The sequence below is a fragment of the Podarcis melisellensis genome, assembly GCF_964234715.1.
Source record: "Podarcis melisellensis genome assembly, chromosome: W".
Lineage (NCBI taxonomy): Eukaryota > Metazoa > Chordata > Lepidosauria > Squamata > Lacertidae > Podarcis > Podarcis melisellensis.
This window is the reverse complement of record NC_138535.1, coordinates 29,930,910-29,955,029: the sequence shown is the minus strand read 5'-3', so window position 1 is coordinate 29,955,029 and position 24,120 is coordinate 29,930,910. Positions and strand designations below refer to the sequence as shown.

At 46.1% G+C, this 24,120-nt stretch overlaps 1 long non-coding RNA gene and 1 pseudogene across 2 annotated transcripts in view; one reads left to right on the top strand and one right to left on the bottom strand.

Annotated features, from left to right (window-relative positions):
* Positions 1 to 809: 809 nt before the first annotated feature.
* LOC309361281 (inositol polyphosphate 5-phosphatase OCRL-like) overlaps positions 810 to 24,120 on the bottom strand; it is a 226,629-nt pseudogene continuing 203,318 nt past the window's right edge. The window contains exons 15-17 of the transcript in view: positions 2,892 to 2,976; positions 1,712 to 1,831; positions 810 to 907 (exon numbers count right to left, since the gene is read on the bottom strand). The product of the transcript in view is annotated as an inositol polyphosphate 5-phosphatase OCRL-like (transcript). The remainder of the gene's footprint in view (positions 908 to 1,711; positions 1,832 to 2,891; positions 2,977 to 24,120) is intronic.
* On the top strand, positions 4,567 to 23,293 carry LOC309361336. The gene is made up of 2 exons (XR_014164433.1): positions 4,567 to 5,202; positions 23,147 to 23,293. It is a non-coding gene; the product is annotated as an uncharacterized lncRNA (long non-coding RNA).

Sequence of the window (24,120 nt, the reverse complement as noted above, 5' to 3'; positions counted from 1 at the left end):
GTCAATTCTCGAACTGCTGTCATGTACATGGCTGTAAAAAGTATACTCTCTATCAAACACGTGTCTCACTCGCCAGATATCTATCAGCTTTAGATTTTGAGTCATGTCAAAAAAAGTTTTTGGCAGTTTACCTTCTTTGGTCTCTTTTTTCCTGGCTGATCTGTCTTTGTCTAAAGTTGGAACTCCATTTAAGTCTCCCATTAAAAAAATCTTTTGATCTGCAAATTCAAGTAGTTCTGTTTCTAGTTTCCTGAAAAAAGTTACTTTTTTATCATTAGGGGCGTAAATACCAACCAATACCACTTTCTCTCCCTGGATTTTAATTTGTATTATTAAAATTCTGCCTTTTTCGTCCTTCTGAATCAATTTGGGTTCAAGTGCAGGATTAATATAAAAAACAACTCCTCTCTTTTTTGTTTTATCTGATGAGATGAAGTCCATACCTAATTTTTTGTTAATTAAGACCCTTTTATGCTTTTTTGCAATATGTGTCTCTTGGAGACAGATGATATCCAATTTCTGTTTTGCTATTACATGTTCAATCCGATATAGTCTGGCTCCAGAGTTCAAACCATTAACATTCCAGCTCAGTAATTTAAGCTTGGCCATTTCCAGAGTCAGTTACAATATCTGTTTTCCCTGAAGCCGCCTCTTCCAAAAATTTTCCAATTTTTTTAAAGACAAACAAACAAACATACATCCTAATTGCAATTAAACCAATCTTGATAACATTGTTAAGTGACTTCCTCAAATCCCCCTGGTTGAATTTCATTGTATTTCATTTTAACAGTTTTCTAAAATCAATCTTCTCAAAAGATTGCTCTGTTGCTCTCAGAATATTTCAGCAGCTCCCGCAGGAAAGCCACCAGGAAGCGGAACACGTTCTGGTGCGGATCTGGCAGATCACCTGCAAGACAGGGAGGGGCGGTTTGGAGTTTCAGTGCAGAGCTTTGCTAGAGGAGGGGCATGGATCACTAGCACGGTGTGCTTGTTATGTTTGCAGGTTTAGACCTGGCATAAAAAAAAGAATGTTTAAAATGGTAACCGGACTAGAACTCTGCTGGGAACTTTGGGGAATAATACAACTGTAGAGTCGGAAGGGACCACGAGGGTTAACTAATCGAACCCCCTGCAATGCCTAAGGTGGGGCTCGAACTCAGGACACTGAGATGAAGAGTCTTATGCTCTACCAACTGAGATATCTTGGGGGAAGGGCCATAGCTCTGCAGTAAACCACCTGCTTTTCATGCAGAAAGTCTCAGGCTCCACCCCCAGCATCTCCCAGGAGGGTAGGGAACATCCCTTGTCTGAAATCCTGGAGAGCCACTGCTTGTCAATTTCGACAATACTGAGCTAGATGGCCCAGTATATGGCCGCTTCGAGGTTCACTGAAACAGGTGGGCTATTGTTACAAGTCCTGGTCAGAAAGCAAAAAGGCAACATGTGCGCACCCCACCCCCCTCCACAACCGAGAGGGATGGTTATCAAAGGAGACATCAGCAACCTCTGCAGTTAACAAGGCTTCCCAGACCAGACTAGCCCTCCTGCCAGTGTGCCGGTTTACTGGCTTTCAGGGATGTTTTAGTGGATTTCCTGTTACTTGCGGCAACATTTGGACTAGATGATTTTGGAAATCCCTTCTGATTCTATGCTTCTGTACACACCACAGACCAGCCAGGAAGAGATGGGGCTCTGGGGCCGACCTGGTGACAGAGGTGGCTGTCATGTGAGCACTCAAGGCAGCGCTGATACAGTTCATAGCAAAGGACTGGTTCTGGCACTGCCTCCAGGAAGATGAGCAGAGCTTCGGCCACCGAGTGGTCACTGCCAGCTATTGACAGCCTGGCAAGGGAAGTGTTCTGTCCTGTTACCTGCAGCCTGCCTCCTTCCCAGGCTGGTCCAAAGCAAGAAGCTTGGTCCTTATATATCTGGGCCCACCTTGCAAGTTTCCCCTTTTGGCGCAAGGTGGACCTTGAACCCACAGCCCTGAGATTAAGAGTGTCACGCTCTACCAACTGAGCCACCCCACTGTAATTATCCCACACCTCCCCTCTTGACGAAGCTGCCTGCAAAGCTGGTCTGCCGAGGAAATGTCCTTCTGCAGGCATGGTTTCAATCCAAACAACAAATACTAGTGGTCAACTCCAAAAGTGCGGTCAACAAACCCTGCTTGCCAAAGAACAATTGAACGCACCCTTGAAGCTCCTTTGCAGCCATGTCTCCACACCTGACACCACGTATGATGCTAGATGTGGGGCCTGTGGGCCTGTCAAGATTCCCCACCTCTGCTCTATCTAGCCAGGCTGATGTTTTTGTTACAGAGGGGCAGTCATTTCACAGTGCGCAGCACCGGAATTACCTCACAGTGTAATATGAGCTGTACAGGATGTACAGGAAGTTTTAGTCACAACACTGCTGGAGTTTGAAGAGAGCAGTCCTGTTTTTTGTAACGCTGCAAAGACAGAAATAAAAGCATGTAAATACGTTTCTGTCTATCTCTTTCCCCTGCCTGGGGGAGGCAGGAAAGAGGGATGTGTTCTTCTCACGTTTGAGAAGAATCGCCGATCGAGACCTTGCCTGCGTCTGCTGGGGAATGCAGCCAGGGAGGTCAACAGGGAATCAAGCCGGGTGCCTGGACTGCTGCCAGCTTATCATGAGAAGGGCTTGAATTTCCAACAGTTTTCAAATGGGGGTTAAAGCTGTGGAGCTGTTTGGATGCATGACTGGACTTGACTGTGGGCATTTCATTGTGCTGTGTCCCAGAGCCTTAAGGATGGGCTGGCCTAGGAACCTAAGACAACAGGCATATAAAAGTGAGGTCCACTCCAGCCAAGAGCGAAAGAAAACCACCAAGCAGCCCTGCTCCCCAACAATGCCCCCCAAGAGGATACGGATCGTCTCAGGAATGCTGGTGTCCAGGCACTCAATTCTCTCCTGCAGCTTGTCCTGCGTCCCCGGGGTCTGGAAGAGGTCCTCCTGAAGCAGAGTATCACCCATGCGTTCGGAAGGGATGAGGTACATCCTGGATAGCATGAAGAACAATCCAGCCCTGGGGTGCATAATGTGAGGTCGAGGAATGCCACAATGGAGAGAAGCCCCTCACCAAGAGAGCTGGCACAAGGGCTGAGAATTGTATCCCGCCTGCTTTCCACAGTAGCATTCCTACTACCCTTCTCCTGATTTGGGGCAATGGGAGAGTGAAATCATTCCCCACGTCTTCTAGTGGCGAGTCTCAGAGAGCCGCTTTGCTAGGGATAGACAGACAATGGTTGGGAACACTTGGGTTCTTCTGAGCCGCTCTAAGGAAGACCGTATGCTGGATGTCCCACCCGCTGCGCTCCACCAAGGTGCCACTATACTCACAGCAGGAGCTCGTAAGAGCGAGTCGGTAGCTAAGATATAAATCAATTGGGACGTCTGGAACCTGCACACCCCAAAACTGGTACTGGATTCCAGCCCACACCCATCCTTTCAATGGTACCGTCCCCCTCAGCTCACCTGGTGGCAGGCATTCTTGAAGAGGTGGTCCACCAAAAGCCAGATCTCCTTGGCCGCTCAGTGGAGTCATCACCATCCTGGGGTACGATATCCAGAAACTGCTTCTCCTGGAGGTCCAATGACAAGCGGGACTGGCATGAGAGCCTGACAGAATGTGTGCCAGTATGCATTCTTTCCTTGCTCCAGCTGGGTGGACAACTCTTGCCCTCTGAGGCCACAACTAGGGCTGGGCGATAGCTGGCTTTCAACACGGTGATATATCACTAGCTAAACATTGCAATACACCAATATATCACGATGTCTGAAATAAGATGGAGCTATGTAGAGGCATTGGCTGGCTTCACGGTTTCCCCCGCATTGTGATTTCGGCTGCCCCCTGCAGGAGGGCAGGGGAAAGCTGAACCGGCAGAGTCCACAGGGGCTGCAGGAATCTAAAGAAGCATTGGCTGGCTTCACAGTTTCCCCCCACATGGTGTTTTTTGCATAGTACACACACACACATCATGATTCGCAATATATTGCCAGGTCAGAAATTATGAAACCAGTCTCACTATCTAGACTTCAAGCTGATTTGAAAATATATCGCCCGGCCCTAGCCGCAGCAAGCATCTCAAGTGGGGAAACAAAAAACTAATTGCTTGCACCCCAAATCCAAGCTCCCCCTCCCCCTATTAATATGCAGCTAGTAATCCTCCCACTCCGGATGTGCAGTTCATCCAAAAGCTTACTGAATATGCAGCTGTGGACATGGGGTTTGGCTAGAGAGCCAGTGCGGTGTAGTGGTTCAGAGCAATAGACTCGTAAGCTGGGGAACCGGGTTCGCGTCTCCGCTCCTCCACCTGCAGCTGCTGGGTGACCTTGGGCCAGTCACACTTCTCTGAAGTCTCTCAGCCCCACTCGCCTCACAGAGTGTTTGTTGGGGAGGAAGGTAAAGGAGAATGTTAGCCGCTTTGAGACTCCTTCGGGTAGTGATAAAGCGGGATATCAAATCCAAACTTCTCTTCTTCTAACATTTTATTTAATTTGTTGGAACCTGCCCTGGGACCTTAGGGTGAAGGGCAGGAAATAAGTAACTGTCAGGGGCTCAGGAGCAGAGGCACAGGGGAGAGAGGAAATGGAGAGCGAAGGGGAAGAATCTGAGGGCAGCGTAGGGGAGTATGACAGTGACCCGAGAGATTCCATGAGCTTCTCCAGCGAATCAGAAGATTCCCAGAGGGGGGCGCCGATGGCCAGGGCAAGGGGGGTCCCAGGGGGGACGCACCAGAAGCAAGGGGCCAGCGGGGAATCCCAAAGCAGCAGCGGGAGATCAGGACCAGCTTCCCCACCAGAGCGTAGTGGGGGGGAAGAGTCCCGTGTATCAGGGCCAGCGTCTCCTCCAGCAGGGAGAGAAGATGAGTCAGGGCTGACCACGCCTCTATCGGAGAGTGGGGGAACGGAGGGGAGGTCAGGTCCAGCTAGCCTCCCCGAAGGGGGAAGCAGTGACAGGAGCAGTGTAACGGTCAGGAGGAAGGTTGCCGGCTGGGCGCGCGTGCCAAGTTCGAATGTACAGGCGCGCGGGACAGCAGAAAACCCGGATTGGAAACCAGGTCCTAAAGCCCGCCGGAGGCAGGGGGAAGACTCAGGGGACTCAGCGTCAGAAGAGTCTAGAAAGGGCAAGACCCCAGCGGACAGGCGGAACCAGAGGAGGAAAGAGCAAAGGAAGAGGTGGAGCAAGGCTAGAGTCTTAAACTGGTGTCTGGGGGGAGGAGATTCAGACGGAGCTTCAGCGGTCTAGAGTTTGAGACGTAGAGCTGCGCGCTGCGGCTTTGAAAGTGAAACTGAACTTCAATAAAGACTTTTGTATATAACTACGAACTGGCGTTGGTCCTTTGTGAGCTGGGACCTCGGGCAGCTCTGACAGTAACAAAAACAGCAACAGAACATGGATGGGCCTTCATAGGTTGATGGGCTGCAGCCCCAGCCAGCATGATGAGATGATGGGGTCACATGTTCACCACCCCTTGTCTAGAGCACGTTGCAGAGGCAGGGGTAGAAACTGAGCAACAGCTGGAGCCCCAGCCCACGACTTTGTCTGGGCAATGCAGCACACAGCAGCTGGTGAACAATGCCTCCGGCCTCCTTCCCATCTTCCTCTCCAGGAATGTTCAGGGTGGCTAGTTCTATCTCAAGCTACCACATTCAAGAGAAAGAGAAAGAGAAAGAGAGGAGGGGGGAGCAAGAGAGCTTTAGGAGCACAGCAGTGGCAAGCAGCCCATCACTAAAAGGAGTTGGCAAGGATGGAGAATTTGATCCCCTCATCCCCAGGGCAGCTGTTGATTAGGACCCAGTTCATCCCCCCTCCCCCCCCCCCGCCAATACTCCCCGCCCCTGGAGAGAGAGAGAGAGAGAGAGAGAGAGAGAGAGAGAGAGAGGACTTCCGGGTTAGCGCCATCGGCAATGGCGGCGTTCCTCTGACTGAGAGGAACCCGCTCCGTGAAATTCGGGTCGTGCCGCCGCGGCGAAGGCGGAGACCCTTTAAAAATCCCAGGCGGATGAAGCCTGGGAACGTGGGATTCGGCTGACACCAGGAGCACCCCCCCTAACCACAGGGAAACCCCTTTTCGGGGCTCCCGAAGTGACGTGGGGTGAGTGGCGCGGTGTTTTGAATCAATGGCTATTTTTACGGAGTGAAGCTGCGTAGCTGTTGCCGGAGAGCGCTGACTTTTTCTTGTGGACAATTGGATTTCAAACAATAACCCGTGAGTAAACGGAAATTGGACTCTAAAGTATTTAAAGTTTCTTTTTAAAATTGGTACTGATCGGGGAAGGTCTAAACAGGAAGTCCGCCTCCCCTTTCTGTAAATAAACTGAAGCAAAGAACCTGTTAACTAAGGTCGTGGAGAATTTTATGTAAAGGATTTAAATTCTATTGATTGAAACTATCATCAATACTTTTTGTGAAAGCAGGGGACCCTGCAGAAGGAGGTTAAAAATTTGGGAATTGAAGTGCCACTTCCCCAAACCCGGGAGTGGTCTGTGAGAGCCCGCTGACGTTGAATAGATAAATCTGACAGCTGTCAAGTCTGCTGACAAGATACAAAAGAAGGACTTTGTTTTCTACTGCCCGTTTTGGTTACAACTTTACGTTTAAAAGGAAACAAGGAACTGTTTCAATTTAATGTATGGGACCTTTGGGTCTGTGTTGGAAGGAGTGAAAAGAAACTTGAATCCCTCTAGAGGGAGCTTTGGGATACTGTTACAAGGAACCAGCTGGGAAATTGTTTTTAAAGATAAAGCCCTGAGAAACTAGTTTTTGACCTTGGACTGTGTAAGGATGGCAGTTGGGAAGGAAATTGAGTGCGAGCTGAACAGGACATTTTATCTCTTGGGAAAGCTACATGATCAGATAAATGCTATGGCTACGAACGTAGTAATATTGGGAACAAAAATGGGCATTGGTGAAGAAGTGGACAAGAACTCGGCATGGGAACCTCTGCCAACTGAACAAATTGAAAAACCTGAAAAGGAGAATCTTGTCGTGACTGAAGTGATGAAAGGGGGAGTCGTGGCCCTACAGAGACAAATGGTGGACTACAACTGGAGGTCTTACATGATGGCAACTAGGAGAAGTAAATTTTTGGAGATGGAAGCCTGGCTCGGCCTCGAGAATGAAGGATGGAGAGATCTCCCTATGTGGACAGCAAATGACCTCTGGGATATAAATCTGAGCCAGGTGGAGATCGGAGATTTGGGGGTCTTTGGATTTGAAAAGAGTGTGAAGCAAGATTTGGAACATTCTATAGGCCCTATCGTTAATTATGGAAGTTTGGCAGGAAGGAATATGATTACTGTTGGGTTGGAGCTGCTCCGAGATTTGGTTTTTAACATCAAAGACTATCAAAAAGACCGGCAGAGGGGATACGAAAGAGACTTAAGAGCTTCGGACTTGAGATCTCCGGGTTGAGGGTTTTTGGAGATTGATGGAACTATTGCTAGGGGCCGAAACCGGGATGGAGATCTGGTGGAAAAAATTGGGAATTTAAAGTGTATATAATTTGTCTGGTTTTTTTTTTCTTTGGTTTTTTTTTTTTTAGAGATGGGGGAATCGTGGAATTGAATCTTTCTTTGACCCTAGGATAAATGTTTTTAGAATAAGTATAGATTATAAGTATTACTGGAAATAAGATTAAAGGAAGTAAAAGTGGATGGTTATTTAGTGAAAGAGAGAATGGGAAATTACAGTATATTAAGACAAGATATAAGGATAAAGTTTAAGATGAAGGATTTGTTGAAATATTTATATGAATTAGAATATAAAGAGGGGAATTATAGTAAGTTAAGATAAATTAGCAGGATAAAAACCAAGTTGCAAGGATTTGCTGGAATATCTAATTGAATTAGAATACAAAAATGGGAGGCATGAGGAAGTCAAGGAAATAAGTGAATGCAAGTAAGTGAGTTAAAGGTTTGATGTGTTTTTTATTTCTTTTATTTTTTTCTATTTTTCTGTTTTTTGATGATGTTTTTTCTTTATATGTATTGGCTTTTTTCTTTTCTCTTTTTTTTCTTTGATTGTCTTTTTTATTCTCTTTTGTAACCTTTAAAATCTTAATAAAAATTTATTTGAGAGAGAGAGAGAGAGAGAGAGGAGAGAGAGTATTGGTGTGGGGAATGACACATGCTTAGTGCAAGAGTAGCTGGTGCATGCTAAAGAACACAGGAGCCTTGCTGGGTTAGATCAGCATTCTGTTCCCACAATGGCCAACCACATGCCCTTGGGAGTCCATAGGGACACGGGGACAAGAGCACTCTGTCCATCATGTTCCCCAGAAACTGGTAATCAAAAGCATGTGGTTTGTGATAATAGTGGCAAGAAATAGCCCTGACCAGAGCCACTGATCAACATATCCTCCATGATTCTAAATGTCTACAGCTGTCCAAATTGACAGTCACCACGGTCTCCTTGTGGCTAGGATAATACACCCAAGTTGATCTGATTTCGAGAGGAGTGACATTTCCCTGAGCCACCCCAAAGCAGCCACTACCGCTTCCCAAATGCCAGTGCTCAGGTGGTGAGAGTAAGCCAGAGTGGCACAGCCTGTGCAGCAGTTGCTGAGCACAGAGACAAGGAGAAAACTGGCTCTTGGGGCCAGAGGGGGCTGGCGCCTGCATCATGAGACTGGGCTTTCTGCCTCCCGTGCTGCCAATCGCAAGCGGACCCAGAGTCAAGCAGCGATGGCAAATTCTGGTTTCGTCTCCGTTCTCCTCTGCCGAGTTCTACAAGGGCCACGTTGAGACTAGGGGAGAGACCAAAGCAGAGAGCTAGAGCCACCACCTGGACTGGATTTGAGTCAGAAGGCAGGCAGGTGCGGGTACCTGAGAGGAAAGTCCGGTTGGTGGGGTAGTGCCTGGTTTGCCCTAAGGGACCAGCTGCCACTGCATGGAGCAGCTGCTGATCGTTGACAAGGGCAACTCCATTTACGTGCCTTCGAGGCACATGCACACTGCCGCAGAGCTGGAAGGGGCACTGGAAGGGGCAAAAATGTCGTCCCCCCCCCCCAAGAGCACAAAAGCGGCAAAGCGGCATGGAAACAGCATCTCGACTCCCTCCCAGGAGCTTTGGCACCGACCTTTCAGACCTGTGGAGAGTTGGAGCAAGGAGTTTTGCAGGGAGGCTGCTGGTTTTCAAAAGGCCTTTCAAAAGGGCTTCCGGAAGTTTAGAGGGTGTTTGCAGGCTTTTCCAATGCTGCCCCCAATATACACAATTTCATTTAAACGCACGGCACCTCGGAACGCAACCCCCGTGTAAACCTGCTTTGAGCCCGCTACAAGAACATCTAGAGGATAGCAAACCAACTGTTACCTTTTCTTGGAAAGCCACTTCCAGCCTGCACAGGAGGTGGGGTTGCGGGCTTCACGCCCACCCCCACATGAGCGGGGGCTGGTTTCAGCCCCCCGGAGAACAGGGGAATCCCGGCCAGATCTGCCCTATTTAGGGCCGGCTCAGAGGGGGCTCGCCCTCTTTCACCGGCTAGCCCCCACGTTTGTTTCCCCGCATATCAGCTGTTCCTGCTTGTCGGAGATCTTATCTGCCTTGCCTGGAGCGTTCCTGCCTTGCTTCTTTGTTGCCTTTGTTCTTGAGCTGCAGGGCACCTCGTGGAATATGCTGTAGTTTCACAGAAAAAGCTCTCTTTCTTACAGGGAATTTCCAGCATTCGCTGCTGGTATTGCTTGATTTCTAAAGTGCTTGAATTTTCAGGAGTTGTTATCTCTAGTTTTGTGGGGCTTTTCTCCTTCTGGGGGTTTCCCCCTTTGCGCTCCATTCCAGCTGCTGCAGTTTAACAACGGAGCTGTAAGTGAGCTAAAATCACTGTGTGTGTGTGTTTGTGTGCTTTCCTTCCAGCATCTCTTTCACGTCTACAGTTTTACAGGGAGCTCTGTGTGTTTCGGTGCAAGTTCCCTGCCCTCAGGAGCTTGCTGTGCCTGCTGCTGCATGCCCCCTTCAGAGGAATTTATTCAGCTTTGTGGAGCTTTTTCTGGTGATCCGTTGCCTGCCCTCGACTGCTGACTGCCTGTTCTGCAAGGAGCTCAAGGAAGAACGTTTGGCTCCTCTTTGTTATTTCCACGGAGGATGCAGCGCACCCATCCAATCAGGTTTTGCTGTTGGGGCTTCAGATTTTAGCTAGGGGTTTGTGCAGGGGAGCGCGGTGCGGGCTGCGTTTTGTGCCGGTTGTGTTTCATTTTACTGCCAGGGTGAGGGGCAGAATTTCTTGTTAGATAATCATTTCAGCAGCATTCTTGAGGGGGTGAGTTCTACAGGCTGTTTTAATTTCGTGTGGAAGTTTAGACTTGGAAAGCGTCGGAAGCAGCTGCGCCGTTGCTGGGCAACCAGCGCGCCCCGGCCGCCATTTCATCCGCCCACGTGGCCTCCTGGGCAGCCGCCATTTTACTATAGGCATTCCACGTGGGAAGTTATTTTACAAACCCTCCCTTTTAAGTCTAACCGGCGAGAAAACCAGGGGAATAATTAACGTTCATAAGGAGTATGTGGGGAATGCCTGCAGGTTTTGCTCTTGAGGCTGCAGAATTTTTCAGGGTTAAAGGGCTAGCGTTGTGCTTCCGCATGTTCATTGTCGCTAGGCAACGGGAATGCATTATGGCCGCCATTTTGATTGCCCACGTGGCCTTGCGGCGGCAGCCATTTTAGGAGAGGCAAAACGACGTGGGAGCTATCTCCTTTTCGAGTGCCCCTCACTTTCTCGTTGGTTTTATATTCAAAAGCAATATAAACAATACAAACAAAGGAAATAAACATAAGCAATATAAACAAAGGATGAAAGCGCAATTATTAAAAGAGCCTAGCTTAAATAAGAGCGCGCAAGGGGCTGCAGGGAGCCCCTCCTTTTGGTGCATAAGCTTGTATAGAGCTGGCTACAGCGTCTCTGGCTAGGCTGATCTTAGAATTAATATCCTCTAATTAATTTACTGCTTTTTTTATACTTACACTCTTAAGAATTTCATTCTGGGAATTTACGAAACACATTTAAATTAAATTGAAGCATTAGTGCACAGTATATTGGAATTCAAATTATTTCATTCAGCTGGCGGTGCTCTGTGGAGCTGTGTCACTTACTCTCTGTCTAGGCATTAAGTTTTATAATTTGGTATAGTCAACTCATAGTTATAAGGAAAAAGAGATCCGGGTTTTATATAATTTGATTTATTGAAGGGCTTCTTCCCCTGCAATCTCTTGCGAGCTTTGCATACAGGTTTATAGGGAATCTAAAGTAAATAGCTCATACCTCTTCTACGTTCATCTCTTTCTGCTATTTCATCTGTTAGTTTACAAGTAAATATTTAATCTGGCAATTTTATTCATTTGGTTGATTTTGATAATAGTGCTTAAGGGCTCTTGGGAGCTTTGCTTTGCTTATAGGTTTGTTGCATAAGTCAATTTATCATAGCTGCTTACATTACCAAAGGTTCTCTTCTGTTTATTATAGACTCGGTATTCCTCTAAATACATTGCTTTGAGGTGTGGGCTGGTATTTTTGATTGCTATCCAGTGCAGATAATACTGAGCTACGGTGATATTGTTTGCAGCTAAATACAATTTGTTGGAGATTAGTTAGGCATCTTTGAGTCCTTTAAACGTACCAGCGCAGACAATACTGAACTACCGTGATATTGCTCGTGTTACAGGAAAAATCCGAGGGCTCCCTTGGACAAAACAAAGACACCAACCAGGATAACTTGGAGCAAAACAGCAGCCTGTAGGCTTGGTCTTTATTGAACTGTTGCAACAGGGTATTCCCCTCACTTGCAGGGAGAGGAAAGACCCAGAAGAATAGTGTGCAAGGTCTTATAAAAACTTTTGAAATTCCCCTCCTCTAGATCAAGCCCACCCCCAGAAACATCATGCATACATTACAGAAAGGAGGGGTTGAGGGAGGAGTTGTGGTGGTAACATCATGCATATATTACAGAAAGGAGGGGTTGAGGGAGGAGTTGGTGGTAACCTGAGTGTCTTGTCACCTGGCTGGTTCCTCCCTTCCCCCCTCCCCCTGAGTCACTTCCAGGAGACAAAGGGGAGTTTGCAGTTTCCTGCCCCCAGAGGGAAGATCTGATCATTGTCCTTTGTTTCAGTCCATGCTGAATCCACTCCCATATGCAAGTTCTTTGTGATCTTGATTGTCTTCTGTCTGGGATCATCTTTTTTTTATATATAAATATTTATTGAAATTTGTAAGTTACAATATAGTAAACAAACAAAATTATAACAAAACATAACATACTTTCTTATCTTCTTGTGACCTCCTCGCATCTCCCGCCCCTACCTTCCACGTTAAAAAATTTAATCCAGCAAATTATCGCCTTACTTCCATCCTTACTGTCTAATTATCAATTAAATTTAGCCAATTGTTTATCCAAAATAAAAATTGTTTTTTCTTACATTTTAACTTATCTTCCTACTTCGCTTCATCTATTTTAATGGTGCCAAATTGTTTATAATCAAGCATCCTGCTTAACATTCATACAGTTTACAATGTTTTTGCAAGTAAATCTTAAATTTTTTCCAGTCTTCTTCTACCGTCTCCTCTCCCAGATCTCGGATTCTGCCGGTCATCTCAGCCAGTTGCATATAGTCCATCAGTTGCATCTGCCATTCTTCCAGTGTGGGTAGATCTTGAGTTTTCCAATGCTTCGCGAGAAGTATCCTTGCTGCTGTTGTTGCGTACATGAAGAATGTTCGGTCCTTCTTTACCACCCCTTGGCCTACAATACCCAAAAGGAAGGCCTCTGGTTTCTTAGAGAAGGTATACTTAAATACCTTTTTCAGTTCATTATATATCTTTTCCCAGAAAGCCTTCACTTTAGGGCAGGTCCACCAGAGGTGAAAGAATGTTCCTTCGTTTTCTTTACATTTCCAAAACTTATTATCAGACAAGTGGTATATTTTTGCAAGTTTGACTGGGGTTATGTACCATCTATATATCATTTTCATTACATTTTCTTTCAAAGCATTACATGCAGTGAAATTCAACCCAGTAGTCCACAACCTTTCCCAGTCCTCAAACATGATATTATACCCAATGTCCTGTGCCCACTTTATCATGGCCGATTTTACCGTTTCAGCTTGTGTGTTCCATTTTAACAGCAAGTTGTACATTCTTGAAAGTACCTTAGTCTTAGGCTCTAACAATTCTGTTTCCAACTTCGATTTCTCCACCTGGAACCCTAACTTCTTGTCAAGTTTAAAAACTTCCTTAATCTGAGCATAATGTAGCCAATCTTGCACTTTGTCTCTCATTTTCTCCATACTCTGCAATTTCCAATTATCTCCATCTTTTTTCTAATATTTCCCAATACTTTGGCCAGTTGGCCTCCATATTGAGTCTTTTTCGGGCCTTAGCTTCCAATGGTGAGAGCCACCTTGGAGTTTTATTTTCCAGTAAGTCTTTATATTTTGTCCAGACATTAAACACTGCTTTTCTGACAATATGATTCTTGAAAACCTTGTTAATCTTAACCTTGTCATACCATAGATATGCATGCCAACCAAAAGCATTGTTAAAACCTTCCAAATCCAACACGTCAGTGTCTTCGAGAAGTAGCCAGTCTTTTAGCCAGCAGGAAGCTGCTGCTTCATAATAGAGCCTTAAGTCTGGCAGGGCAAAGCCCCCTCTTTCTTTCGCATCTGTTAGTATCTTAAACTTAATTCTGGGCTTTTTGCCCTGCCAGACAAATTTAGAGATATCTCTCTGCCACTTCCGAAAGCACTCTGTCTTATCCACAATCTGTAATGTTTGGAACAGAAACAACATTTTTGGCAATACATTCATCTTGATAGCAGCAATTCGGCCTAACAAGGAAAGTTTCAGTCTTGTCCAACTATCTAAATCTCTCTTAATTTCTGACCAACATTTCTCATAGTTGTCCTTAAATAAACTCAGATTTTTTGCTGTTATGTTTACCCCTAGGTATTTAACTTTTTTAACCACATTTAACTCTGTCTCTCTCTGAAACCGTTCTGATTCTGCATCTGTCAGGTTTTTTCCCAGTACCTTAGTTTTCTGCTTGTTTAATTTAAATCCCGCCACCCGACCAAAGTCTTGAATTATTTGTAATACTCTTTTCGTGCTAGATTCTGGCTCCTGCAGGGTCAAAACTAGGTCATCTGCAAAAGCTTTGAGTTTATATTGTTTCACTCCGACCTGTATTCCTTCCACCAACCGGTCTCCTCTAATCATATTCAAGAGCACCTCCAGAACTGAGATAAATAACAGTGGGGAGATAGGGCAACCTTGTCGTGTTCCTTTTTCAATTTTAAACTCTTCTGTGACCACATTGTTAACTATCAGTTTGGCCTTTTGTTCTGAATAAATTGCGTTAATCCCATTTTCAAAACCCCGTCCCACTCCCATCCCTTCTAAGTTCCCTTTCATAAATTTCCAAGAGATGTTGTTGAAGGCCTTCTCCGCATCTATAAAAATTAGCACTGCTTTTATGTTGACATCTGTTTGCAAGAGTTCCAGAATATCAATAATGTTCCTTGTGTTAGCAAACAAATGTCTACCTGGGAGAAAGCCTGCCTGGTCCTTATGGATTACTTCATTTAGAACTTTTTAAAATCTACTTGCTAAGATGTCTGCAAATATTTTGTAAGCCACATTTAAGAGGGAGATGGGACGGTAGTTCTTAAGTTGTGTCTTTTCAGCTTCCGATTTTGGTATCAATGTGATAAAGGCTTCTTTCCACGATTCCGGTGCCTTCTTCCCCTCCATAATTTCATTGCTGACCTCCATCAGTGGTTGTATCAAATAGCCCTTCAATATCTTGTAGTACTTGGAGGTCAGCCCATCTGGCCCTGGAGATTTGCCCAATTTCATGTTCTGAATGGCAAGTTCAATCTCTTGTGGTGTTATTTTGCAATTCAGGATTGATCTGTTTTCTTGTGACAATTTTGGTAATCCATTCTTTTCCAAAAATTGTTTAATCTCAGCCTCATCTTGCGGCCCTTGTATATATAATTTTTTAAAATATCTCTGGAAGCATTTTCTAATATCCACGGGGTTCTGAATGTTTCTTCCTTCAATCTCTAAATTGGTAACTGTATTTAGTTTTTGTCTTTTCTTCAACTGCCAAGCTAGCAGTTTCCCACATTTATTCGCAGATTCAAATGGTTTTTGTTTCATTAGTTTAACTTTCCACTCTATTTCCTGATTTATCAGTTTAGAATATTGTGCTTGATAGAGTTTAATTTCTCTCAGAATCGGCTGTGACTTCGGATTAGATCTTAACTTCTTCTCTAGTTCTTTAATTTTCTCCAAGATCTTGTCTTTTTTCTCATTTTGTGTCCTTTTCTTTACAGCATTCTGTTGTATCAAGAACCCCCTCATCACGGCCTTGCTTGCGTCCCAGATAGTTCTTTTTTCCACCGAAGTGTTCAAATTTATCTCAAAATAATCCTTCAAAGCTTTTTGGGCCTTCTTAATGATTTCCTGATCTCTAAACAAGTTGTCATTCATTTTCCATCTAAAGGAGCCGGTTGGTAATAGTGTCATATCCATCTTTACCGCATTATGGTCGGAGCAGGTCTTTGGGCAGATTTCCACCTTTCTGGTCTTAGGTGCCAGACCTCTAGGTATCCATATTTGGTCGATTCTTGTCCATGTCAGTTGGGCTTCAGAAAAGAATGTTCCTTCTCTTCCCAAGGGGTTCTTTGTCCTCCAAATGTCAATCAAGTCCATATTGTCAGTCAGTTCAAAAAAAGTCTTAGGTAGTCTGCCATCTTTTGTCACATTTTGGTTTTGAGACTTATCCATATTGGTTGAGACCACGCCATTCATGTCTCCCATCATAATGATGTTGTCATAGTCCAGATAGTCCAGGACACTCTCATGCAACTTCTTGTAAAATTCTGATTTCCCCTCATTTGGTGCATAAATTCCTAATATCAAAAACTTCTCTCCTTGGTGTTGTATCTCAATTGCCAAAATTCTTCCATGTTCGTCTTTAAAAAGGAATTTAGGTGACAGGCTCTCTTTTGCATAGATCACCACTCCTCTCTTCTTCATTCGGTCCGAGGATATAAACTCTTGGCCTAATCTTTTATTTATTAGCACTTTTCTGTGTAGCCTAGTCACATGTGTTTCTTGCAAACAGATAATGTCCAAATGTTCTTTTTTCAAAATATGAAATATTTTTTTCCTTTTCTCCGGAATGTTGGCGCCATTTATGTTCCAACTCAGAAGTTGCAGAGACATCCAGAATATATCTGCTATTTTTCAAGGGGTGGTTCCTTTTTCTCTGAGTCTTCAGTGTCCAAGGGTGTGGGTACAGCAGATGCTCCAGGCCCAAAAGGTGTTTCAATTCCTTTCTGTAGGTCCTCTCCGTAAGCAGTCAAAAATTTGTCTCTATCTTCCAATGTTTTGATTTTAACCTTCTTCCCTCTAAAGGTGAAGGATAATCCCTGAGGAAATTCCCACCTAAAGATGATTGAGTTGCTTCTCAACAATCTGGCCAGTTCAAAGTATTCAGATCTAAGGTCCAGCAGTTGTTTCGGAATATCTTTGTAAATTTCAATTCTTCTGCCCAAAATGTCCAGTGACTTTCCGTAGTGCAGGCCCAAAATCTTGTCCCTTTCCTCCTTCGATCTCAAGGTTATCAAACAATCTCTGGGCTTGTCTTTCCTTGCAAATTTCCCAAGTCTAAAGGCTGACACAATTTTAAAGTCCTTCTCTTCTATAGGCCAAACTTGGAAAACTCTTTGGTCAGGAACTCAGTTAGGTTCCCTTCTTCAGCTTCTGGTATTGACCTTATCCTTAAGTTATTTTCCCGATTTCGAAGTTCTATCATAGATAAATACGTCTGTTGCTCTCCAACCTGTTTGCAGAGTGGCTTTACCTCTTGTTCTAATTTTTCAACTTTTTGACTAGTGGCCTCAGCCAATTTTCGATTTTCTACAGTGTCCTCAGTCAACTGCCCAATTGCTTGTACGTTCTGTGCCACCTGTCCAGTTATTTGATTTAGGCAGGCTGTATTTTGATCAATCTTGGCTGTTTGTTCATCTGCTTTCTTGTCCAAAGATTCTACTCTTTTGTCCAAAGATTCCAACTTTTCATAAATTTGTGATAATCCAGAACTTAACAGGTTAAGTTGTTCTGGGTGTGCGTCACATTCTGATGTCAGTCAGCTTTTAGAAGCTGGGAGGAGTCAACCACCTTTCTCTGGGTCTTTGAGAGAGAAAGACGTGCCTTTGCTATGGCTGAAAGAAGTCCTGGATTCTGTTGATGAAATGTTTCAATAAACAACTGTAAATGGACTTAAGTGCTCTCTGAGTTTATCTGAAGCTAGGCGACAGTCTTTTACCGCTGTGTTTTACTCTGCACGACGTGACCAGGAGGGTAGCAGAAGTGCGCAGTTCGCTGAGGAAGCGTGCCGGACCGTAAAAGGGCTAATTGGCAATCGTAAACCAATTAGACGGTCATGTCTCCAATCAATCAATTCCGCATAGGTTATGGGTGACGTCATAAATCGCTCGTAAAGCTGTCGCTGAAGCTGCCGGGTCGCTTTGAAGTCTGCGTTCAGAGGCAGAGAAGCTGGCCGGAGACGGGGGCTGCGTTCTGTGAACTGAGAGAGCTGAGAAGCAGCTGGAAAATTGTTTCTCCACAGACAAGTGCCAGAGAGCTGGTAACGTGAGTACAGCTTGGGGCCACTTTGGGAGAACGGAAGAGAATGGCAGCCAGCCAGGTTCTTGAGGACATCCCCTTGGAAAAGCTAACTTTAACAAGTTGGCAAACCTGGAGCAAAAGAGTACGGGGGTGGTTCCTGGTTGCAGGGCTTTGGGAAGCAAGCCAGCGGGAGCCAGGGTCCCCTACTCAGGAGGCTGCGGTGGCTGAAGATAGCCAGCAAAGAGAGCTTGCTATGCTGAGAGCATGCGTACATGCATCGCTGGAACCCAATCTGGAGGGTGTAAAATCAGCAAGGGCTGCCTGGGATGTGCTGCGTAGTTTGTGTGAAACTTCAGCAGGAGGCCAGGGCCCTGGAGAAGCTGGAGACGCTGGTGCGGCAGCTGTGTTTCCCGATGGATCAGCCTCTAGGAGCGCTGTTGAGCAGATCAGGGGGGGGGGGCGAAGAATTCCAAAGGCAAGTTTAAAGACTTTTCCTCTGAGAGTTCTGGAGTGGATGGCCCTTTCAGAGGGGGCGGGGCTGGCAGGAGGCGCTTTTCCGGAAGAAGGAGGGCCAGGCCAGCAGAAAGGACCCCCGGGCAGTGTTCTTCCACTGGAGCTGAACATCTGCGTCGCTGCTGCAAAGAGCCGAAGCAGGATGTTGCCAAGGTCACTTCCCATGGGAACCAGCCAGGTTTCCATGACAACCAGCCTGGCCAGGCGGGCAGGCGGGGAGGTGGACGTGCCAAACGCGAGGAAGAAGTTTATCAACTTACTGCCAGCATGGCTTTGTTTGAGAACAGCTGTGTGAGAAACACTGAGCTGAGCTTTGTTATTGACTCAGCAGCTAACCGCAACATGGTTCCTGAGACACCTGCAGTTAAGATGTGGAATTGCAAGGCAGTTCCAGCTGGACAAACTGTTTTATTCGCAGATGGACAAAAAAGAAATGTCACTAACTGTGCTACATTGTTCCTTTCTGTTTTGCAGGAGCAGATCGAAGTGTGCACCATCCCAGAGATGCCTCACTGTCTTTTGTCTGTGCCTTATTTGTTAAATAAGGGGTTCAAAGTTTGTTTTGAAAATGCTGTCTGCACAATCTCCAAGGAAGGGAGGGTACTTGCCAGGATTGAGAAGGGGCAGAATGATCTTTTCATTCTTAAAACGTCTCTTGGGGGTGAGGGGAAGGTTGAGAAAGCACAAGCGTTGCGTGCTACAGTTCCCACTCAGCGTGCTATAATTCCCGCTCATGTCACATGTGCATGCGTATGGCATCAGAGAACAATTCATGGTTCGGTAGAAGACTTGCAGACTCTACCTGAGGTTGCCAAGGGGTGTAAGATTAGAAATTGTGGAAGTGCCATTAATTGTGACACTTGCAGACAGGGAAAGGTAAAAGGGTGCAGTTACCCAAAGGTGGAGAGGGTAACCACTAAACCCTTTGAGCTGGTACACATAGACCTGTTCGGTCCTGTCAAGGAACAGAGTCTGGGAGGGGCCAGGTTTCTGCTAACGATGCAGGACGATTATTCGCAGAACTCCTGGACTCACGGTCTCAGATCCAGGGAGGAAGCAGCACAGCTGATCAGAAGCTGGATTGAGGAGGTGGAACTAAGGTTCTCCACCAGGGTGCAAGCAGTCAATAGTGACAGAAACGCTATGTTTACTGGTTCTGCTTTGCAGAAGTTCTTTCGCAAGAAAGGAATACATCACACAGTGACATCTTCCCAGCAGAGGGGGGTGGCAGAGCTTAGGAGTGAAGCTCTGGTTAAGGCTGCACAGGTGATGCTGACAGAGGCTAGGTTACCTCCTAAGTTTTGGCTGGAGGCAGCCAGATGCGCGTGCTTCACCTGGAATCGTACCTACAATTCACTGGTAGGTGACACACCTTACTTCATGTTGCATGGCAGGAAACCCCAGGTCCATTTTCTGCGTACGTTTGGTTCATCTGCAGTTGTGCCAGTGCCTAAGGCTTTGCAAGGGCCAGATGGAGCCAAGTTCCAGAAAATGATCTTCTGCGGGTATGAGCCAGCAGCTTGTGCATGGAGGTTTGCATACCCGTCAGGTGATCAGAGTAAAGTGCTGATCAGTAAACACGCTGAGTTCTGTGAGCAGGTTGAAAAGCCAAAGATTCCTGCACAGCGTGATGTTCTTTCAGAATGTCTCTCTGATCCAGAGGACAATCAATCAATTCCGCATAAAATTTTCTCTATAATTGAAGCGGTTGTTCCTGAGGCCATATCTTCCAGTTGCAGCTGCTCAGTTTCTTCTTCCGCTGCCGACGGTAAGATAGGTACAGATGATCTACGTGTCTGTAAGGCCGAGGTTAAAGTTGTTTGTCTAGTTCTTGCTCCTCTTTTTCTTGTGCCACTCATTCCAGAGTTATCTAAAAGTCAAGGTCAGTCTGAGTTGTTCCCATGAGAAAGTAGCAGCCCAGAGAAAAACAGTCAAACAGGAGGAAAGGAAAGAGAAAGTAGAATAATGTCACTGCTATTAGTCCCAAATCCTCTAGAGGGGGCTTGAAATGTCTTGAGGGAAGAAGTCAGATCCAATAAGATCAATAAAATTGATTTTAAAGTCCCAGGACCTTCAAATTAGTGTTTAGCAGAGTTGGTATTAGTAACATAACATTGTTTCTGACAAGTGCTAGCTGGTATTTCAAAGTAACAAGTCTGTAAAAGCTCAGAATGTTACAAGTCCAGATACACAATAGCCAAGTTTGCAAACTGACAGCTCTTCTGTTCTTTAGGCAGCTCAAATACCTGGGTTTCTCAGTCCAAATTTGTAGTTCCCACAGGAGAAAATTAACACAGTTCAAATAGAAAGTAAGTCCAATAGATATATCTTTTCTTCGTCTAAAGGTAGTTCCAGTGGATGCTCAGATCAGATGGTTTAAAAAGCCTCTACAAAAGCTCCACTCCTCCAGCTCTTTGCTTTGTAATTTAAATAGCAGCGGAAGACGGGCTTCCTTTTAACGTCTCTCCGCTTTCAGCCAAGTTTCTTTAAATTTAGAGTCCAATTGTAAAAGTCCCTCTTTACTCACGGGTTGTAGCTTCTGGTTCCGAATTTTAAGGAAAAAAGGTCAGCGCTCACCGACAGCAGCTGCGCGGCTTCACTCTGCAGAGTAGCGATCGACTCACAGCGCCGCAACCCCCTCCGCGATCCGAGGCTCCTTACGGGGTCTCTTCAACGTTTCGGAGGTCGCTTTCAGCGCCCGCCGAGTCCCACGTCCACAGGCTCTTGCTGCCTGTGGTTTTTCGGTGCGGGTCTCCGCTTCTGTCTGGGATCATCAGGGTTGGCATGGGCAGGGCTCCTGTGGATGTGCTGAGATTAAGGGATTATGGCTGACCAGGACTAAGTCACCCCCCTTTGTTAGTTCTTGTCATATGGAGTAAAATAAAAAATGGAACAGTGCAAATCCGATGTATGGTTGATTTTCTATGAATTTATAACAGAAATGTGGCATATGTAGTGTGTGTGTGTGTGAAGTTTATACAAACAGAATGATTGGGGTGGGGGGGTGGGGTTCCTGCTACACTCGCAGCTCACACATATAATCCAAACTAGTTGGCGTTGATTTTACTGAACCAGGCTAATTAAGGGTATCAAACTATGTCTGCTCAAGAGAACCAGCAAAATGCAGCTATAGCTGGGGTGGCACAAGGGAACCAGGAGGGGTCCCAGGCTTTGTAATGCCTGCTGAATCTGGGGGTGCCATAAGGGAACCAAGAGGGGCCTCAGGCCTTCGTAGTGCCTAGTAACCCACAGACTTTGGCACAGTTTCCCCCCCCCCCCATGCTTTTTAGACATTTTATAGGCAATATAGGCCTGCAGACCAGGTGGCAGCGGCACCTCTTGCACTCACCCAAGAATGCATCCCGGATACGCCATCTAACGTTGTGGACCGCCCCGGCACCTCCGTGGCCACCGCGGCAGTGCTGAGAGCAGCCAATGATTCAACAGTGGGTCCTGTGTCCAAAATGGGTCAGGGTAGCCTCCTGTGCCCCGCGACCCACAGGCCTAATCAGTGTTTCCTCTGCTTTTGAAACCTTTTACCAGCAATTCAGGCCCATGGTCACTGCGGCCTCTTCCGAAATAGTGAGGAGCTCCCTTGCACTTTGGCCTCCTTATTTAGGGTTCCACATTCGGTAGCAATCCATTTATGCATCCTCACACATAATTACAGTCTACGTGTCCCTAGGTTTCCAATAACAGATCCTCGGGAGGTAGGGCTCATACTTACAATTATAACCTTTCTGCCTCTCAGTATACCCCAGACTTTCCCAGTATTCTACAGGATTCACAACCTCAGCCTTTGCCATAGAAGGGGGCTCCGAAACATCATCGGACGATGAGACGCAGGGGCAACAGGGAGTGTCAGCGGCTGCAGAACAGCACCAGTCTCCAATGATGGGCAAGGGAGAAAGAAGTCTAAGTAAGAAGAAGCATTTGGCCAAGAAGAGCAAAAGAAGTAAGCTTTCTGATACCGAGGAGGATTCAGAAAAGCTTCCTGCTGCCCACCACCTGCTGCGTTCTGAGCGACCAGAATTACTGGATGGAGCATATGGGTCCCTATGTGGAAAAAGGAAACCATGAGGTTTGCTGGGAGTATAACATGGGTGTGTGCCAGGGGCCAAATTGTAAGTATGTGTATGAATGTGTGAAGTGCATAGCGTCTTCATGTTTTAAAGGTAAACAGCCCTTTCCGGGCAGCAGGGGGCATTTCAACCAGGGGTGTTGAAAAGGTCACAGACCCGCCAAAAAGAGCAGCCACAAACTGGTATGAATTTGGCCCTTGACTGTGATGTTCTCTTCTGTTAAGCTCTCACCTCTTAGAACCCTTCTCGATAAATACCCTAAAATAGAGGCAGCAAAGTACCCTGGGAAAGAGTTTCTCTTATGGCTTCAAGATCCTCGTTTCATTACCCCCTAACTCAGGGAACCCCCCCCCCCCAAACCAGTTTGGGAAATGCCAGCTATTGCAAAAAAGAAATTAAAAGAAATTTCTGGCCGGGAGGGTGGCCGGTCCCTTCAGGGAGCCACCTATAGCGGGTTTACTCATTTCACCTTTAGGCATTGTCCCCCCATAGACTCCAGGAGATCCACAACCTACCCAACCCTAGAGGTGGCTCAGTCAATGATGCAATACCACAGAAGCCTTGTTCTGTGAAATATGCCTCCTTTGATCAGGCTATAAAGTCTATGCGCAGGTTCAGCAGGGGCGCGCTCTTGGCAAAGTGCGACATTGAGTTGACATTCCAACTCCTGCCAATTCACCCTGAGGAATTTCTATGGCAAGGTTTTTAGATTTGAGGGGGCTTATTCCATAGACAAATCTATGCCGACAGGGTGCTCAGTAGCTTGTGCACTTTGAATCATTTAGTGCAATTCTGGACTGGGCTCTTCGCTTTAAAACTGGTTTTGAAGGGGTGACCCATTACCTTGATAACTCTTCTCCCCCATCATTAGTAATAGCCCTGATTGCGCCTCTACTTTAGAGGCTTTCACCTGAGGAGCTTGGGGTACCTTTGGTGGCGGACAAAACGGAGGGTCCAGTTTTGACCATAACCTATTTTGGGTATTGAATTGGACACAATTGCACAGACATCCCACCTACCAAGGGAGAGACTAGCAGCACTTAAAAATTAATCCTGCAACTTCTTCCCCTCAAGAAGGTCACCCTTGGCCAGCGTAAAGTCAGGCTTTGGTCACCTCAACGTTGCATGCTGGGTAGTGTCCCCTGGCCGCCCCTTTTGCGGGTGATTGGCTAAGCTGTCAGCGGGACTGCGCGCTCCGCAACACTGAGTGCGCCTCTCTAGAGTGGTCAAGTCGGACCTGATGGTTAGTGCATGGAAAAGTACAGTGGCATTTGCGGGCTGCAGAGTTCAGGAATCACCAGGTATGCTTCTGGACCGACAATCAAACGGTTGGCAGTGTCCTGTCTAAACAATTTTCGCACTCTCCTAGAGTGGCAAATCTGTCCCAGACCTTTGTCCTTTTGTGCTTAGAATTAAACATCTATTTCTCTACCAAATTTACCCTGGGGTTATCAAGGGCATCACGGATGCACAGGCGCAGCACATTGCCACATCCATTCCAGGAGCACCTTTGGAGCCTGGGGAACGTGATGTCCTGAAGGGAGTATTAGCTTCAGGAGCCACGCCCATGCTTAGGTCTTATAAAAAGGCTTGGGTGGACTTTATGGAGTTTCAAGGCAAATTTATATAATAATAATAATGATAATAATAATAATAATAAAAACAAACAAAAACAACAACAACAACAACAACAAAAAACCTAGGCTTGACACACCTCAAGGCAAATTAAAAAATCCTAGGCTTGACACACCTCCTACCAAGGCTGAAGCTCTACAATACTTGGTACATTGGAGGGTGTTGGGTCGTGCAGCAAAGACTCTTAAACATCCAGTAGGCGGCAATCTCCTTTTTCTGTAAGGTTGTTTAATCCAGAG